Consider the following 21028-nt stretch of genomic DNA (forward strand, 5'->3'; position numbering starts at 1 on the left):
TCATATTCTTGATTTAGGAATGTATGGATCCAGGAAATATTTGATTTGTAGTGAGCAGGAAGTGGAAAGGGCATGGATATGTGTTTTGAAGGAGAAATCAAAGTCCAGGGTTACTAGCGTCACAACTCTGCAACCACCCAACTGACCCAGAGTACAAGGTGTACAGCTGTGCAGCTACCAAAGAAAGTGAGTCGAGTAGCTCATCCAGTAAAAGAAGTTGTCAGTTGTATTTGGATACAATAAGCCAGCATTTGTTCAGTAGAGTTTTCAGTAACATTACTACCAAGCCTATTCCCCATTCCACCACAACCTTGCTTTTTCCCACTCATGTTGGATGAATCCTTCCCCTCTTTTAACCAGCTGTTTCCCAACCTTAGGCTCAGACCGGTCAGTCACCTGTAACTAAAATAATAATTAGTATTTATTAGCTAAGATAGTGTGGCTGGACCAAATAATTAGCACAAAATATTTATATGATGAAATGCAGACTGTTGGCTGGACCACACAATTAGCACATAGGATTTACATGCTGAAATGTGGACTGGTGGTGAGACCATAGAATTAGCACAAATGATTTTGGTTATGAAATGTGGCCTGGTGCTGGCACCACAGTATTGGCCTAATCAAAATATTTTATGAAATTAAGCCTGGTGCCTGCTCCCAATTACCGTATTTTTCCGACTATAAGACGCACTTTTCCCAAAAAAAAATTGTGAGGAAAATGGGGGGTGCGTCTTATAGTTGGAACGCAGACTTACCGGCATTGTAGGATTGAGATCTCGGCTTCAGGAAAATGGCCGCCGCGATCTCCATCTGCGCACGCGCGGCCTCCCGTGGCCATTTTCCTGAAGCCCTGGGACGCAGAGTAGTGAATCTGCGCACGCGCGGCCTCAGCAAGATGGCCGCCGCCACCGGAAAAATTTGTAACTCACCCAGCTCTGCTGCTCTCCATCAATACCGGGCCGCGGATTCACCTCAAATATGGACGGGACCCTGCTCACGCCATACAGCTCACCACGCCACATCATCCCCGCACCTCTGTCGCCGCCACAATGCCGGTAAGCCCGCCACCACCAGGAAAACCGTGACTCACCCAGCTCTGCTGCTCTCCTTCACTACTGCTGTGGCGTCACCTCAAATGTGGAAGAGACCCTGGCCGCCGCCACCTGAGGAAGTGACCGCACATCTGCCGCCACCACAGCAACCTCCCCATGGACACCAGGCCATAGCGTCGCCCACCTAAGCAGGATGGGACCCTGCTCAGGTGCACGCCGTTCCGCCCACCGCACCTCAGCATCACCTCACCTCTGCCACCACCATGCCTCCTGTGACCCTGCTCTGCCACTGCCTGCCTTCAGGTAAGAGATCTTAAATTCAGACAATAAGACAGACCCCCATCTGATAAAAAATATTTTTTTCTGCAATTTTCACCCCAAATTTGGGGTGCGTCTTATGGTACGGTGCGTCTTATAGTCCGAAAAATACGGTATTAGGCAAAACCATTTTGATCAGGAAATGAGGCCTGGTGCCTGCACCATAGTATTAGCCAGAACTATTTAGATTAGGAAATTAGGCCTGGTGCTTGCACCTCAGTAATAGTCGAAACAATTTTGATTATGAAATGAGGCCTGTTGCCTGCACCAGAGTATTAGCCAAAATGATTTTGATTAGGAAATGAGGCCTGGTGCCTACACCACAGAATTAGCACAAAAAAATTCTATTATGAAATGTGGGCTGGTGCCTGCACCACAGTATTAGCCCAAACAATTTTGATTAGGAAATGTGGCCTCATGACTGCACCACAATATTAGCTCAGACGATTTTGATTAGGAAATGCTGACTTCTGCCTGCACAACAATTAGTTCAAAAGACTGCCACACTATATTAGCCTAAAAGAGTTTGATTAGGAAATGAGGCCTGGTACCTATACCACAGAATTAGCACAAAAGATTTATATTACGAAATGAGGCCTGTTGCCTGCACCACAGTATTAGCCAAACCGTTTTGATTATGAAATTAGGTCTGGTGCTTGCACCATAGTATTAGCACAAAGGATTTATGTTATGAAATGTGTGTTGGTGACTGCACCAGACTATTAACCAAAACCATTTTGATTATGAAATTAAGCCAAGAACCTACACCAGAGATTTAACCAAAACTTTTTTGATTAGGAAATGAGGCCTCGTGTCGGTATGGCAGTATTAGCCAAAATGATTTTGAGTAGGAAATGGTGCCTGGTGTCTGCATCCCAAATGATTTTAATTAGGAAATGCGGCCTCATGTCTGCACAACAATATTAGTTCAAACTGTTTTTTGATTATGAAATGAGGCCTGTTGCCTGTACCAGAGTTTTAGCCAAAATGATTCTGATTAGGAAATGAGGCCTGGGGCCTGCACCAGATTATTTGCCCAAGCGATTTTGATTATGAATAGTGTTGAGCGATATCTTCCGATATTTGAAAGTATCGGTATTGGATTGGATCGGCCGATATCCAAAAAATATCGGATATTGCCGATACCGATACCCGATACCAATACAAGTCAATGGGACACAATTATCGGAAGTGATCCTGGATGGTTCCCAGGGTCTGAAGGAGAGGAAAGTGAAGGACCTTGAATGACATCGCGGCTTGTGATTGGTCGCGTGACCGCTCATGTGACCGCTCACGCGACCAATCACAAGCCGCGACATCATCACAGGTCCTACACTCACTGCATTCTTAGGAACGGAGGCTGCCGGTTGTACCGCTGAGGTCCAGGGTCTGTCGGAGGGGTGAGTATATCCATATATTTTATTTTTATTCTTTATTTTTTACATGAATATGGATCCCAGGGCCTGAAGGAGAGTCTCCTCTCCTCCAGACCCTGGGAACCATACGCACCGCACACGCTTGGGAACTTATAGGAACTTCCGATTCCGATTTCCGATATCACAAAAATATCGGAACTCTGTATCGGAATTCCGATACAGCGAATATCGGCTGATACCCGATATTTGCAGTATCGGAATGCTCAACACTAATTATGAAATGAGGCATAGTGCCTGAACCAGAGTATTAGCCAAAACCATTTTGATTATGAAATAACATCTGGTGCCCACACCACAGAATTAGCACAAAGGATTTCTATTATGAAATGTGGGCTGGTGCCTGCACCACAGTATTAGCCCAAACTATTTTGATAAGGAAATGTAGACTCCTGCCTGCACAACACTATTAGCACAAACAAGTTAGATGCTGAAAGGTTGATTTCACACAGGATTCTATCAAACTATATGACAATTTGTAGCAACAGGAGCAGTATCTCTGCGTTGTTATACTGACAAAATGGTGCAAAAACAACATGTCCACTTTTAATTTGGAGAAGGACATGTGCCTTCGGCAGCCTATGACAGAAGCCCTTGTGTCTGGACATCATGGATGGTTTCTGCACCCTGATTGCCTGATTGGCTGTCAGAATGTACACATACTAAGCTAATTGAAAAAAAAAATTACAGTCCGCTGCTCCTCTGCTTTATACCCAACCCCTCTCCTCATAAAACATGTCCCCCTGCTCATCATGCAGCACCACTCTCCTAGCCAAAGTCCTAACAAAAGCATTAGTGGAAACGCAATCATTTACCGAACTGCGTCCGAATTTAGCTGATTTTGAGGAACAATGCTCGGGAATCCAAACACGAATTAGCTACGTTGTGCCAAATTTGAGATTGGCGAATATTTTCGGAACAAGTTTGCATATCTCTGTTCAGAACTAGTGTCAAATGATTCTAAAAATGCTTCAAGTTACTGTCACGAGTGTGTCATGTCAACTTGGGAGATCTGGGGGTAGAAGACCTTGTATTGTGAATCACAGATCTTCCATTTACCCTTTGTGTTTGTATCCTTTATTAAATTAATTTGGATTCCTTCGGTGCTGAAGAGGTTAATGACGCTTTCAATGCTAGTCAGAAACATGCAGCACCTTTTCATCTGCTTCTGATCTGGTCCTTAACTCTTCCATAAAACCTGGCCAGACACTCTCTGTCTTGCCAATGAAAGCTTTGCTTCCCTGCCCCTTGGAGAAGCTATGCTGTATTGGAGATCCTGTTACTACTGGAGATTGTTGCGTGCCATTTTGGGTGTATGCCTTCCTCTTTCTTCCTATTCCCATTGGTTAGCACCTGCAAATCCTTTCCTATATACCTCCCTACCCTTCGTGAGTGTTTTTGTCTGCAAGTTGCTTTTTGTTTTCCCTGTTTGTCTTACGAGTTTACACACTAAGATTTCTGTCCTAGGCCTTCTGAGGGAGGGGGAAGTGACAGCTTAGGACTTTAACAGGAGCATGGTAAGGTCAGAGACTTGAGCCTCTCTTCCTTTAAGAGTACCCTGGACCTTGGATAGTTAGGGTTCCAGTTCCAGGGACAGTTTGAGGCCCCTTTTCTTACCGAAAACCTTCACATCAAGTTGCAAAATTCAGCATTTACTGTAAATTAACTCAACTGGACGATGAACACTGGGGACGGGGACTAATACTGAAGGGATAGTGTTTGTACTTGTTGCAGATACCTCATCTGGGCACTGCTATTTGCCAGCATGTTTTAAATCAAATACTTAGATATGAGCAAATCTCAGGGGTTAGATAGTGATGATGAGGAAACATGATACACAAATATTGCTGTGCCTCTGCATGTCATCTTTATTAGCTATTTCCCAGGTGTAACCCCGCTCCCTTATTCTGTACAGGACAATAATATATACATACTAAATGCTGATCTGAGTGTATATAATGGACACTGCTTCCCATGGGAAATGATGCAGGAGACTGAAGCCACGTAACACTGCTCAACGCTACTGCAAAAGTCACAAATCAGAAATACAACCCAAATAATAAAGACAGCGTGAGAGACTACACCATGAAAAAATACAGAGATTCTTTAAATACAAGCACTGAGAAAATCATACATCACAAATGCATTATAGCCTGCCATTTTACTGTATCCGGACATTTATTTTTACAATTAGAAAGATGGAAATTCATGTATTGTAAATATCTACAGCCACAAAAAAAAGGATCATAGCAAGTTGCTGGAAAGAGGTTAAATCCTTATTACAAAATGCCAGGAAACTAAGTGATGCCACCATATTTTATTGGTGGTGCCAGGCAGCCAGAGAAGGGAGGTGCTGGCAGTCTATCAGTGCTTTCTGTGATAGAAATCAAATATAATGTGCAGATTAAAGGTGCCACTCACATTAGCTTTTCCATCAGTATACATAAACTTATGTTGCTGGTTACGTATTAATATTTTGTGTTATTTGACAGGTAGAAAGGAAAGATTTCTTTTAAAAGTGGGGAAAAAACAAACATACACATGGGAAAAGCCAATGTAATAAATTACCCACAGAAAAAAAAAATCCATTGTCGTGTTCTGCACTAGAAAATTGAAAATCACTCATGTATTATATACACACGTGTATATCATTTACATTGTTTTCACAAGGGCTGGTTTATAAAGTTATTTTTTTACTTGTTAATTTGTAAATGATCTTTGTGAACTAGATGCTACATTTGGATCTCTTTGGATATTTCGGCACTGGATTACTTTTTTTTTCAAATGTATTTTAATAAAATATATTTATGGTATAATAAACTTTCATTAAACTTTATATTTCATTGTCTCATTGTAATTTTGCTGGATTATAGAAAGTTGTGAAGAGGTAAAATAAATAATTATAATTGTAAAGCGCTGTGGAATATGTTAGCGCTATATAAATAAATTATTATTATTATTATTATTAATAATAATAATAATAATTATATATTCAGATCAACTGTTCTCCACAGCTCTGCTCTGGTGGAATTCTTCTGGTCTCTAACTCATTATACCTTCGACTCTAGCTATGTTAATGTCTAGATGGCAGCATAGTCGCTCGGTGGTTAGCCTTGTTGCTTTGTAGCACTGGGGTTCTGGGTACAAATCCCACCAAGGACAACATCTACAAAGAGTTTGCATGTTTTCTCTGTGTTCATGTGGTTTTCCTCAAGTGTGTATCAGAGAAGGTGTAAAATGCTGGCTCCCAGCATTTAAGTGTACCTGTGTCTTTCAGGCACGAGTACAATTGAAACCCTGACCACCAGCACTTTTAGGACAGAGTGAGGTTAGCAACATGATTAAGTCAGCTGATCATGTTGATTACGTCACTCCTGCACCACACAATAGAAGAAGACAGCTATAAGTTAATTATGACAAGAGACAGTAGAAATGTGACTAGTCATAAAAAGCAGGGGAATGTGTAAAGAGACAGTATGGGTGGTGTAAGAGTCATGTCGGTCTGGTAGTCGGGGGCAGGTATATCTCGCCCAGGTATTTGTCCTATGTGAATTAGGCCGCTCAGTATCTTCAGGATACCGAGGGGTTAATAAGTGCAGGAATAAAGGCTGACCAGCTGGAGGTTTCAGGTGTCAGCCTGGGGCACACAGAATGCCTGTCTGTGTGAGACAAACGTGAGTGAGAGCTGTGCTCATGATCTGTGTAATGTTAGCTGGGAGGGAGAAGCCCCCCCAGTTGTTAGATAGCAACGTATTTGTTTAGTTAGCGCCGGACAGGCCAGGATTTATTTTTATGTTTTGTTTTCTGTATTTGCTTTCACTTTAATAAACCTGACCTGAGGTCAGTCAACTTGGAAACCTGCTGTCGCCTCAGAGTTCAATGCACAAACCACGTGACCTTTGACCCCAGCAAAGGCGATCCCGGAGTGTTTTGTCACATTGGGTAGAGTAATATCTAAAGAGACAGTATAGGCAAAGGGAAGTGTATGAAGAGACAGTAGGTGCAGAGGGGAATGTGTGAGGATACATTATGGACAGAAAAGTGGGACATTTTTAAGGAGACAGAATGGACTCAAGGGGCGTGGGAAATATGTGAAAAGCCAGTATGGGTGAGGGAGGAATATCTGTAAAGACAGGACGGACAAGGGTGGGGATGTGTAAAGTCACAGTATGGACAGGAGGGCAATGTGTGTAGATACAGTATGGGCAGAGGGAAATGTGTGAAATGATGGTATGGGTAGGGGGGTGACTGTGAGCGAATACAATATAGGTGAAGAGGAATGTGTTAGGAAACAGTATGAGCAGTGGGGTGGAAAGTGTTTGAGCAGACAGCATAGACAAGTGTGTGTGGGAGAGTGTAGAGATGGTAGGATGGGGAGAGGAATTGTGAGGAGGCAGTATGAGTGGAGGAATGTGTAAGGAGACAGTAAGGGTTAGGGTAAAGTAAAGACAGTATGGGGAGTGGAATGTCAGGTGGCAGATTGGAGGAGAAATGTGTTATGGGACAGTATGGGTAGAAATATGTGAGTGGGCAAAATATGGAAACAGAAGTGAAAATATAAGGACAAAGTATAGAGGGAACAATGTGAAGAGGGGGCACAATATAGAGTGGACAATGTGAAGAAGGGGCACAGTATAGAAACTGGTCAGTATAGGTGGGACACACTGTGAGAGAAAAGTATGAAGCGGGGGGCCCAAATATTGAAAGGAGAGGGCAGTGTGGAGGCCATGTACCATAAGAGTGCCAGTGTGGGGGGCTGGGGGGAAAGGGGTCATAGTTTGTGCAGGGAACACAGTGATGGACAATTATTCAGTTATATAGACATGTTTATATTTAAAAGTTCCATATTTGGATATGCTGCAGAAGACTAGAGAATATGGAACTCTGCAAAGATGAGTTATGATTACGAAAGTCATAATGGTGCCTGGACAAGATGGAGAAGAAAAGAAAGAACAACTTCATTCAGAGAGAATGTCAGCAAAGTACCTGAATGTAAATATTTATTTGTGAAACTGCCTGCGTCTCTTTAGTACTGTGATTCCTGTATGGTCTGCAGTCTGATAATGGCTGATAACAACTCCCTTATCTCCTTATCATCGTTAAAGACATCCTGGAAGTTGCAGGCTCATGTGATACAATCGTATATGGAGCTGACTGGACAGTACAATTGATTGTTATACTAAGCTTGGTGCCGTATTCATGTACTGTTGGTAGTTCTGGTGCTGCATTCATGTATTTATGGTGGTTCCAGTAAATCATTCCTGTACTATTCTGTACTATTGGTGGTTCTAGTAATAAATTCCCTTACTGTTCGTAGTTCAGAACCTGTAAACATGTAACAATTCATGACTTGTCAAATAACGTGATACATGGCTATATTAAAAAAGTATTTTACCATCTGACAAGTTAAGGGCTACTACATTTATGTTTATGATAGGAGAATTAATTATAATACTCAATGTAGCAAGGTCAACCCTAGGAATATACATACTGTAAGTGGTTGGCTCTGCATGTTGATTCAATGGGTTTTCATGTGACACCGTTTTGTGATTTTCATACTTATAGTTACCTGACAACTAGCCCCACTTCCTGCTTCTCACAATGAAGCAGGGCCTGTAAAATTTCACAGAATATTGAGAGAATCAGTAAGAGCAGCTCGTCGGAACTTTACTGTCAGTGCGCAAATCTCATATGAGACGTCACATGATGAATACTCAAAATGCTTGAGCTGTGCATAGGGTGGGGCACCAAACAATTTTTTTCCCAAGTGCAGGAAAACCTTGACCATCCTCTGATTTCATCCAGGTATTCTGGTTTCCTCCAACACATCAAAGACTTACTGATGAGGAATTTAAAATATGAGCCCCAATGACAACAGTGGAATATAATGATGTTATGTAAGTAAATAAAAGAGGACTAGTAGACCAGGACTAGTGGGACTGTGTGGTGGACCAGGTGAATTTTGTTTTGACTATGTTTATTTTGTTCTGGTGTCTAGGTTGTGGAGAGACCTCGGAGTATAATAATGCACACTCAATTTGCATTGAAAAAAATGTTGCAAATTAAATTTGCCATCCTAATTGGAGCAAATATGTTAAATTTGAATTTCATCCGATCTGCTCATCTTTACAAGATACAGTATCTTAGAGCTCTGTAAATGAAAGCCTTTAAGGAGAATTTCTAGGCTGCAAATACTTAGAAGCTTCTTACGACTATCTTTTTTAATGTATATTTAAAGTTCACATTATGGCCCATCTTTATAGCAACCAGTAAAGGTGGATATGTAATGTCTTTTTTAAAATGGCTACCATATTTGTAGATGTGTTAAACTGTGAAAGACACTGGGAAAGCTCGTGAGCTTGGGTGCGTTTAAAGGAAACCTGTCAGCAGGATTGTGAACAGTAAATTACATACAGTATCATGTTGGCGCCGTTATACTGACCAAAATGATACCTTGGTTGATGAAATCCGTCTTGTGGTTGTTGTTTAATCTTTATTTTCAGTTTGTAGTTAATGAGATTCTCCTGCCCTAAGGCGGGGCTGGTGTATGTGGTGCTCTGATTAGATATTCATAATGTGGATTGCTGACAGGTCACTCATCCCTCAGAGACCCGCCCCCTAGATTGCATAATGAATATTCAACATACTGAAGAAAGAGACAAAAAACGCTTCTGTAGGCAGGTGCCAGCCGTGTTTAGTAGCAGCTGTCGGTTCACAGCTATAGACACTGAGAGCTGCTAATGTGCAGGCACGGGTGGTGCCATCTTGGAGGAGGAATTATTTTTGTCTTCTCCAGTAAGATGGCGCCGCCGGCCCTGCGCAGTAGCAGCTCTCGGATCACAGCTAGACACCTATAGCTGCTACTGCACTGGTGTGGCGGGCGCCATTTTCAAATTGTTTTTTTTTTCCCTAGAAAATGTATTATTGCCTTACTAACCATGCGATTATGCTGCAGAGCAGGTTCCACAGCTGGCACCTGCCTGCAGAATCATGTTTGTCTCTTTCTTCAGCATTATGCAAACTAGGGGGAAGGTCAGTGAGGGATCAGTGACCTGTCAGCAGTCTGCATTATGAATATCTATACATACCTGAACCCCGCCTTAGGGCACGAGAATCTCATTAACTGTAAATTAAAAATAAAGATTAAACAACAACCACAAGACAAATTTCATCAACCAAGGTATCATTGTGTAGGTGTGTAGCACAATAGTGCTGACAGGTTCCCTTTAAGGGTGAAATACATGTTTTTACTGCATCCTCAACTGACCATGACACGCAGGCTCCATTCCACAGAAGGCAATACCGCCGGATTCGGCCATGCCCCTGAGACACTGGCTGTGTCCACCTATATATATGACCTTAATGAAAACCCACAATCTTTTGGGTCCACTAGCTTCCGTTCACGATCAAATATTGTGACTGATGAAGGTCCGGCTATAGGACTGAAACTTTTTTCTGTTACTTACCGTGGACACCATTAAAATTTATCTGATTAAGTTAAGTCTGAGTGCCGAGTTTTTTGCTATTATTCATGGTATTGGAACCTACTCTGGCACCTCTCTAATGGCTGTGCACGCTTTATTCTTCTATATCATTCAGTGTCTGTGACTGGAGGTGTGAAGACCTCCAGTATGTTTGCTAAAGGACACTGACCTGAGCGGGCGAACCTGTACTACTAAGGCCGGCGTCACACTTGGCGTAAGACAATACGGTCCGTATTTTACGGCCGTAATACGGCCGTAATACGGAGAAATGTTCCCAAAATAGTGATCCGTAGGCAGGGTGTGTCAGCGTATTTTGCGCATGGCATCCTCCGTATGGCATCCGTACTGCGATATTTTCTCGCAGGCTTGCAAAACCGACATCTAATGGATTTATGTGCTCAAATGTTCGGGAAAACATATATACAGTATATCTATATATATAATTGTCTAAGGGTTTTTCCGTCTGTCTGTCTGTCTGTCTGTCCTGGAAATCCCGCGTCTCTGATTGGTCGAGGCCGCCAGGCCTCGACCAATCAGCGATGGGCACAGCATGGCGACGATGATGTCATAATGGAAATCCCACGTCTGATTGGTCGAGGCCCCCAGGCCTCGACCAATCAGCGACGGGCACAGTATCGACGTAGATTTCATAATGGTTGCCATGGCGATGATGAGGTCATAAAGGTTGCCTCGACCAATCAGCGACGGGCACAGTCTTCCGCGAATTCTGGAATCATCATTGTCCATAAACTATGGGGACATGCATATTCTAGAATACCCGATGCGTTAGAATCGGGCCACAATCTAGTATATATATATATGTCATTGAGACACATATATATATATAGTCTGTATTTATATTTACTTCAGTGCGATATCTGTGAAAAGCCGGTAATTCAATTGCTGGCTTTTCATTTCTTCTTCCCAAACTTGACAGGATATGAGACATGGTTTACATACAGTAAACCATCTCATATCCCCTTTTTTTTTGCATATTCCACACTACTAATATTAGTAGTGTGTGTATGCAAAATTTCAGCGCTGTAGCTGCTAAAATAAAGGGTTAAATGGCGGAAAAAATTGGCGTGGGCTCCCGCGCAATTTTCTCCGCCAGAGTGGTAAAGCCAGTGACTGAGGGCAGATATTAATAGCCAGGAGAGGGTCCATGGTTATTGCCCCCCCCCGTGGCTAAAAACATCTGCCCCCAGCCACCCCAGAAAAGGCACATCTGGAAGATGCGCCTATTCTGGCACTTGGCCACTCTCTTCCCACTCCCTGTAGCGGTGGGATATGGGGTAATGAAGGGTTAATGCCACCTTGCTATTGTAAGGTGACATTAAGCCAGATTAATAATGGAGAGGCGTCAATTATGACACCTATCCATTAATAATCCATTTGTCTGAAAGGGTTAAAAAACACACACACATGATTTAAAAGTATTTTAATGAAAGAAACAAACAGGTTGTTTTAGTATTTTATTGCTCTCTCAATCCATCAGGAACACCCTCGCTTGGCAAAATAATAAACACACAATATACATACCTTCTGATGTCCTATCACGTCCCACGAGGTAATCCATCTGAAGGGGTTAACTATTATTACAGGCATGAGCTGCGCTAAACCACTCGCTCGTGCCTGTAATCCCCGGGTGCTGAAAGGAAAGTAGAGTGATCTATACTTACATTCAGTCGCGGTGATGCGCCCCTGCTGGATGTTCTCATGAACTGCAGCCTGGGAACTTTTTCCCACGCTCCAGGTCATATGAGGACATCCACCAGGGGGCGCATCACCGCGACTGAAGGAAATGTAGGTCAATGACCTACATTTCCTTCATTCGCCGGGGAATTACAAGCACGAGCACAGCTGCATTTGCAGGGCTCCTGCTTGTAAATTATTTTAACCCCTTCAGATGGATTACCTCGTGGGACGTGACGGTTCAACAGAGGGTATGTATCTTGTGCATTTATTGTTTTGCCAAGCGAGGGTCTGCAAATGGATTGAGAGAGCAATAAAATATTAAAACAACCGCTGTGTTTATTTCATTAAAATACTTTTAAATCATGTGTGTGTGTGTTTTTTAACCCTTTCAAACAATTGGATTAATAATGGATAGGTGTCATAATTGACGCCTCTCCATTATTAATCTGACTTAATGTCACCTTACAATAGCAAGGTGGCATTAACCCTTCATTACCCCATATCCCACTGCTACAGGGAGTGGGAAGAGAGTGGCCAAGTGCCAGAATAGGCGCATCTTCCAGATGTGCCTTTTCTGGGGTGGCTGGGGGCAGATGTTTGTAGCCAGGGGGGGCCAATAACCATGGACCCTCTCCTGGCTATTAATATCTGCCCTCAGTCACTGGCTTTACCACTCTGGCTGAGAAAATTGCGCGGGAGCCCACGCCAATTTTTTCCGCCATTTAACCCTTTATTTCAGCAGCTACAGAGCTGAAATTTTGCACATACACACTACTAACATTAGTAGTGTGGAATATGCAAAAAAAAAGGGGATATGAGATGGTTTACTGTATGTAAACCATGTCTCATATCATGTCGGGTTTGTGCAGGAGAAATGAAAAGCCGGCAATTGAATTACCGACTTTTCGCTAACACCGCTGCGTATTTCTCGCAAGTCACACTGCTGGTCCATGTGGAATCCGTATTTTTCTCGCCCCCATAGACTTTCATTGGCGATTTTTTTGCGCAATACGCTGACAAACGCAGCATGCTGCGATTTTGTACGGCCGTAGAACGCCGTATATTACGGATCCGTAATATACGGCTGATAGGACTAGACCCATTGAGAATCATTGTGCCGTATGTTATGCGAGTTTTACGCACGTAGTTTCTGCACTCTTACGTCCGTAAAACTCGCATGTGTGACGGCGGCCTAAATGGACAGGTTATTTTCTGTTTTGTTTTTTTTTCTTCACTCTGTGCCAGAAAAGGTTGTCTTGTTTTGTTTGCTTAAGCTGCTTGGTTTATTACGTTTAATAAGCCTGCCTGGACGTTTTACTGAAATCGCAGCTGAGTGAGTGAAACACCTAAAGTATAATATATATATATATATATATATATATTTTTTACTTATTATGTTAAGTCTATATTAAAGGTTTATCTCGTATTAAAATCATGCTCAATACAAGCAGTCCAGAAAATCGAATTATACATGCATGAAGAATGGGAAATGCCAATAAGGAAGAAAATAGATCATCTCATCAATGATACAACCAAAGATAAATACAATATAATAATGACAGAGAGCAGTAAAGCAATATAAGTGGGCATCATTAGAGAAGCATAGCAACAATTCACAAAACAGGAAGTGCCATTCGTAATATTGTTAGGAAATACATCTATGAATCAGGTATTTTAAGTGCACCTTAACTGACTTGTTTGTAGCATTGTACTCAGACTGCAAAATAGACACACCATATATTATCCAATGGATTTCCATTACTCTTTGGATTTCTATTGTTTGCAAGCAACAATTGTGAAATTCTTGACTTATTTCTACAAGGTAGGAAAATACTATGTGTAAAAAACACCTTGAAGAGATGTTCTGAAATGCAATACACCAACCAAAAAATAAAACCTAAAAATATATTTTACGATGTGTATTTGTAACATTTATTGAAACAATTGTTTCATAAAAGTTTATACTCACCAACATTCGTGATCCCTGCATGCAAGGTTTATTGACATTGCACAGCTTTAAGTGCAGGGCGAGTCTGTAGTCTTAGCTTCAGGCTAGGGACACACGACTGTATGCATACACAAAAAAAAGGATCCGATTTTCACCCACGAAAAGTGGTACGATTTTTTTCTCTCTTGTCATCTGTGTGCAATCTGTTTTTTTTACTCAGCATCTATTAATCATCTCCAGGACTATTTCCAGTTTCCTATATTACGGAATTGCAATGTATTCGTAAAAATTGGGTGCCACACTGTGGTTCAATATGGCATACGATATTTTCTCATACACGTCCGGTTTCAGAGTGAAATTTTAGCATGTTGAAAATTTTAAAATAATTAATATCGGATAGCACTCATCCGATTTATACAATGATGTGAGCATTGAGACCAGGAGTGTAAGAAGAGAGGCATGCAGGACATGTAGGCATCTAGGCATAGTGAGTGGGGGGTGCTATTGGGCTTCCTCTGTCATGTGGCAGTCTCTGGCGTGTGTGTCCCATGGGACCATATTTTGCCATCTCCCAGAAGTGGATAAAAGTCCTGCTGAAGCCTCTCCTGTGGAGAATAGGAGAAGGAGATGGCCAAAGTTGAAGATATAGAGGTGTTTTACTTTGGTGGGGGGATGTGTAAGGACAGTAGAGGGGGTGGATAGTAAGTGTGAGGGGTACAATGTAGATACTGGACAATATGAGCAGACAGTATGGGGCACAGTATAGAGGTTGGACCACTTGAAGGACAGAGCACATAGTATAGACACTGGATAATATGGAGGGGACAAAATGTAAAGGCACAGTATGGGGATGGTATAGTTGGGGCAGTGTGAGGCACAATATGGAAGGGACTGTATGCAAAGTGAGGAAATGTGTAAAGAGGGAGCACAGTATAAATATTGGTCAGAATGGGGAAAAATCATATGAGGGGACTGTATGGGGCACAGTATAGAGATTGTGCAGTGTAAAGGACAGTGTCAAGGTACAGCATACGGGAAAGCATGAGGAGGCCACACAATGTAGAGACTGGACATTATGGGGGGACACAGTGTAATGGGACAGTGTAAATTGGGGGTCAGGTATGGAAACAGGACAGTGTATGGTGGACACTGTTGTGTTCAAATTTAACAAGGGCGGACAATGTGACATTTATAACTCATATGGGTGAACAGTGTTTTGGTTATAGCTAAAACAAGGATGAAAAATGTGGTGGTTAGGGTTCAGAAAGACAGACAGTATGATGGTCATAGTTCATAAGAGGGACAGTGTGGTGGGTATAATTCACAAGATCTACAAACATGTCCAAAAACATATCGGTAATACACAGGGACCTTCATCACTGAAATGAATCACAAAGTGCATTTACACGGGGGGGGGGAGGTGTTGAAAATGTAGCAACCTAAAAAGTGGATAGCTAGTATCCACACACACCACTCACCACAGATATATATAAGATAATACATTTTATTGAAAAATTTAAACATTACACACAGTTAATAAAATCTCATATAGTCACAGTTGACATAGAAAAGTAAGTAAGAGAAAAAGAGTTTTACTCAAGTAAGATACATGTGGTGGCAAGGTGGAAGATAGTACATAGTAACAGGCAATGGGTCATTACAGAGTACCTAGAATAGAGCAGACATATCTACATCAACCTAGCAAATGTTATTCAGATAACATTATAAAGTGCTTGATAGTGCAAGGGTATAAATCTGCAAAATATGAAGTAAAAGATTCAGAACATACCCATGTGTAAATGCCGGTCCACGATGCCACAGAGACCCCGATGCGCGTTTCGCTACTTGCTTTCTCAAGGGGGAGGCGTGTATAATTCATAAGATGTTGTTGAGGCAATACTTTATAAGGTACCAGGAAGTAAATGTTTATTTGTGTTATTGACTACAACTAATCAGTACTATGTCTACTGTATGGTCCACAATCTGATGATGGGTAACAACAAACAACTCCCTGTATCCCCTTACAATGTTAACGGCATACTGAAAGTTGTAGGTTCATGAGATACCATTTTTATGAGGCGGACCTGATATTGCAATTGGTTGCTGTAATAAGCTTGCTAATGTATTCATGTACTGATGATAGTTCTGCAATAAATTCCTATACTGATGGTGGGTTTGGTGATGTATTCATGTTCTGATAGTGATTCTGGGTTGTATTCATGTACTGATGGGGTGGTGTTCATTTGCTGATGGTGGTTCTTGCTATGTATTCATGTACTGAAGGTGGTTCTGATCCTGTGCACATGTAGCAATCCATAACTTGTCAGATAACACGATACATGGCTATGTTAGTAAAGTATTGTGCTGCCTGACAAGTTAAGGATTACTACATCTATATTTTTGTTAAGATCATTAATTTTAAAATTAAGCGCCATAGCATGCCGAATCCTAACAGTGTGTTCTATATTTCCTGTCATGATTTGGCTCTGTTTGCTAATTCCAGCAGTGACCACATTACCACTCATATGCAATTGTCATATTTATGGTCACATGACTATTAGTTTCTCTTCCTGCTTCTCTCAATGAAGCAGGGGCTGCAGATTGGAATTTTGAGAGCATAAGGAAGAGAACCTAGTCGGGACGTGATTGTAAGGGTATGTTCCCATGGTCAGTAATCAGCAGCACTTTGGACGCAGCACATGTCTGCTCCGTCCAAAGCACTGCCGTCTTTTGAACGCAAGTGATTCTGCATGTGTTCATTGAACCATGCGGAATCACTGCACCCAATACATTGTACGGGTGATATTTATCTTGCAGAGACTGAGCATCTCTGCAAGATAAATAGACATGCTGCAGTCTGGAAAGTCGTGCCACATGTCCGTCTCTGCAGGGAAGCTGAAGGCGTCCGTGCACGCATAGTGGAGATGGGATTTCTTGAAATCCCATCCATTATGCTGTAATATCTGGCCGCAGAGTTTACTGACCATGGGGACATACTCTCAGTATGCAAATCACATGTAAGCGGTTGTATGATGACTACTCAAACAGCTGTGCATAGGAGTGGGTTGCAAACTGAAATTTGTCCTCGTGTGCAGGGAAACCTAAATTCACCTCTGCTGAAATGATATATTTTTCTGCATGCTTTTCATTGGGCATATTGGGCTCATTTTAGGTTACATAATAGAACAGGTCCCTGAATGTACTTAATAAACACCTGTTAGTTTGGGCAAGGATCTGATAGACGTTGTTGCTACCTCACTGCGCAGAGGATTTTACGCAGAGATCTGGAGATCTGTAGAGATAAATAATTCTACGCTTTGAATTTGCTTTGTGGGGATCTTCCCTATAGGATTATTCAACTATGGAAGTGATAATCATTGATTTCCGAGTAACAGATCCATCCAAAAATGTTTAACTTGTTTTCACGAGTTCAAAAACTAGTTGGAAAAAGCTACTTGACTCATTTGATTTACATTTACAAAAGTGCTGCAGATTCAGCGGGGTTTCATGTGACATGTCTGGATCCTGCTCCAGTGAGGTCCTGTAAATCAACCACATGGCTAAGGATCTGATAAACATTGCCCACTATATAAGATTTCACTAGTGACAGGCCGTTTCTGGGGGCAGTCAATTACTCTTGTTCTATGCAACGTAATGCTTGTTCTATGTGATGTCATGTTGTACTCTGCTAGTTCTATGCAAGTGCATATATACTCAGCATAGTACATCAGAGACAGTGCCTGACCGACCCAGGAATGGCATGTCACAAGTGACGTCTGGTATAGTGGACAATGACAACACTCAGTCTGGAATTGGGGGCACATTTGTAAAGTCAGTTGAGTCAAGTTAATTGTAATTGTTAAGTGCACAATTTTTGACTGGTCTGCTACGCTAAAAGTCACTTTCAATAGTTGAAGAATCCTAAAAGCTAGGTTCCTCAAGATATATTCACAGCAGGTTACTTGTAAAAATTTCCATATGAAAAACCCATTGCGCAGTGCAGTAGCAATATTGTGAATGAGATTTTACGAGATCACATTTACATGCTGCAAAGAAAATCATAAATTTACTTGAGCAGCAGATTCTAAATACATAGCATGTCAACTTATGTTGTAGATATCAAGGATTTCACCCTTTACGAAAGATAAAATGTGTGGAATATGAGCAGCTTTTCTGGATTTTCTGTAGCGGAAATGGCAGGTGGGAAAGTATTCTGACCATAAGTCTCCTATACCTAAGTTCCCTTGATACATGAAGAAAGAGGGGTGATTGGAATATTGGAATTATCTCTAATCACACCTGTTTTTTCTAGATTCAACTGAACATATCATTTTTTAACATGTGCAGCAGATCAGTGGGGACTCGGATCACAAAACATCTGTTTAATAGACAGAAGTGCTGAGTAGGCAGTGATGAATGAGCTAAATAGAAAGGCTAATTCCTTGCGAACAGAGTGGACTACCGGCTCATGGACTCCCTGTTGAGCTCATGTACTGATCCATGGGGACATTCATGAAAAAATGTAGCACTTCTGCCTGCTGAGCAGCGATTTTTTGGAGCGACCAATGGGGTACCGCAAAGTGATTTTTTTTGGAGCAACCAATGGGGGGTCTCAGGACCCAAACAGTCACTGCACTTGTTAGGAATAGAGTGGATATTAGAGAAAAAAAACATGTACCCCTTAGGATAATAAACACATTTTATATGCACAATGCCATGGTTCCCACCTGATGTCACCATACAATATCAGGTTTCATTATACTAGGTACCAAATATGCACCAATGAGTCTAAAATACACATTACGGTATATTATACAATTAACTAGCTCAATTCCAATAAATTTTAGTCTCTAGGAGCCTGAAAGAAATATTACAACCCCCTCCATATCATCTACACACATGAATCATTTTCCCTATTCCCATAAGAGACTATAGCATGAAGAAACATTCACTGATATAAAGCATTTGTATTGTCATTCTTTGCACAGACTAATTATCTATATTAATTAGAATGTGTTTCAGGCTCCCATTTAATTAAGTAAAACTGTCACAACAAGGAAGAAGAGTATCCCAGCCTTAGTGTAGCTGCCCAACCTGGCAAGAAGACTAATGCAATAATAATGTATAGAACGATAACGATGTACGATGGGGTTTATGTGGACTACACTGGAAATGTGCAGACTAGGAGTTTGGCATTTATAGCCTGGATACACATAAATGTGAGGAGGTGGGGGGTATGAATCAATCACCTATATATAGCACCTGATACAAGCACCAAGGTATCCAGGGCATTAGTGTCCTATAATATGAGCTCTCCTGACTAGCACACATAGGTCTCACCAGGTCCATTGCAGGTCAGTTTTGGCTAAGGGGCTTCCACTCACATAACCTCATAGACTGCTAGGAAAACTTCACATCTTATGATCCAGTCCACACAATAAATGTCTGCACCTACTGCAATCAGATCTGCTTTTACTTCGCTGAGACCAGTCTTTTTTTAGAGGAGCACCTATACTTGAGGAGCACCTATCCTTGAGGAGCACCTATCCTTGAGGAGCACCTATCCTTGAGGAGCACCTATCCTCGAGGAGCACCTATCCTCGAGGAGCACCCACATAGACATTCCAGAAGAAGATAATCTTGTAGTTATGATACCTTTTAATGGCTAATAAAAATAAAATAAATGATGTTACATTCCAGAAGAAGTCACCTGAATGCAGCATGCATAGGAACATAGTATAAGGCTGGCTTACCATTGCAGTGTGGGTGCAGAGAAGAGTCCCAAATGCATGTTACCACTGGCTCCTAGCAGTGCTCATCCTTCCATGGACCCAAGAGAAGACACAAGTGTGATTAGACATAATTTCCGCTCATTCGGATTATCCGCCTCATTCCTAGAGGTCTCCGTCCACATTAACCCCTGTCATTCCACTCTGCCTCAGGAAGTTTGGAGCGCAGAATACCTGAAGCTGTGCAGACTAATGCACTGGCAGCTGACTGAGCCTCCACTGCCGCCTTGTATACACATTCATTCAGAGTGACAGCCAATCACAGGGCGGCAGTGCAGGAGACGATGCTGGATTTGCTGGATTGTTCCTCTACTTTCTTATTCAGGGCTGAAGTTGGTTTCTTATTCTGCAGCTTCTTCTTTGTAAAAGACGTATTTATGCTTTTTACATGTCTAAAAGCGAGAAAAACTTACCGTAATAGCAAAATAAAATGCAGCAAGGTACAAGGACATAAATACACTTGAAATCAGCTCAAAAATATAAACAACTGGCAGAAAAATGGTCAGAAAAGAGGGCACCCAAGGGTGTTGTATAAAGCATTAAGTGACCTTGGACCAGTGAACTTATACTGCCAACACATAGATAGGCATGCCTAATATCAAATTCATATCATTCGGGGTCTGTCCAAATAGGATCTGGGCATAGAAGCTGGCATCGAAGTGGGCAGACAGGCATTTTGTCACAAATTTGAAGAAGTGACTGGTATTTTAAACAGTTAAAAGACTTTAGGACACTAAAGTCATACTGTTAACACATAGATAGGGATGCCCTGCATCAAACTCAGTTCATTTCAGGTAGGACTAAATGAGTTTGGCGCATAAAAGGTGGCACTGAAGTGGGCAAATGGTCGCTTTTTAATCAAATAAACCAGTAACTGATGTACTTAAAAGGGTTAAATGAGTTTGGGACACAAATATCACTGCAGTCGTATAGATAGCGATGACCAGCATCAAATTCAGTTCAGTCTGGGCCAGTCCAAAGTGGTTCTGAACGTTAAAAACTGGCATCGAAGTGAACTGACAACCACTTATCGATTCAAATAAGTAACTGGTGTTTAAAGAGGGTAACGCTCTTTTGGCCACTGGTCTCGCACTGCCGACACAGGATAGAGATGTCACGCATCAAATTCACTTTAGACTGTCCCAAATGGGTTCCAGACATAAAAGCGGGCATCCAAGTGGGCAAGCAGCCACTGAATGGGTTAAATGACTTTTGGACAAACACAGCCAAAAAAAGGATTTGCTACACAACATTTAATTCACAGCAGGCTGGTGTAAGTGGTTTCTGGGCATAAAAGCTGGCA

General features: G+C 41.8%; 1 protein-coding gene across 3 annotated transcripts in view; it reads right to left on the reverse strand.

The window, feature by feature from the left end:
* HTR4 (5-hydroxytryptamine receptor 4) overlaps positions 1–19940 on the reverse strand; it is a 922564-nt gene extending 902624 nt beyond the window's left edge. For 2 of the 3 annotated variants that reach the window (XM_077265736.1, XM_077265737.1), the window contains exon 1: positions 19690–19940. The gene's annotated coding sequence lies outside the window, so the exon portion shown is untranslated. The remainder of the gene's footprint in view (positions 1–19689) is intronic. The other variant, XM_077265738.1, reaches the window with a different exon arrangement.
* Positions 19941–21028: the final 1088 nt, after the last annotated feature.

Source organism: Ranitomeya variabilis, chromosome 5 (assembly GCF_051348905.1).
Source record: "Ranitomeya variabilis isolate aRanVar5 chromosome 5, aRanVar5.hap1, whole genome shotgun sequence".
Taxonomy (NCBI): domain Eukaryota; kingdom Metazoa; phylum Chordata; class Amphibia; order Anura; family Dendrobatidae; genus Ranitomeya; species Ranitomeya variabilis.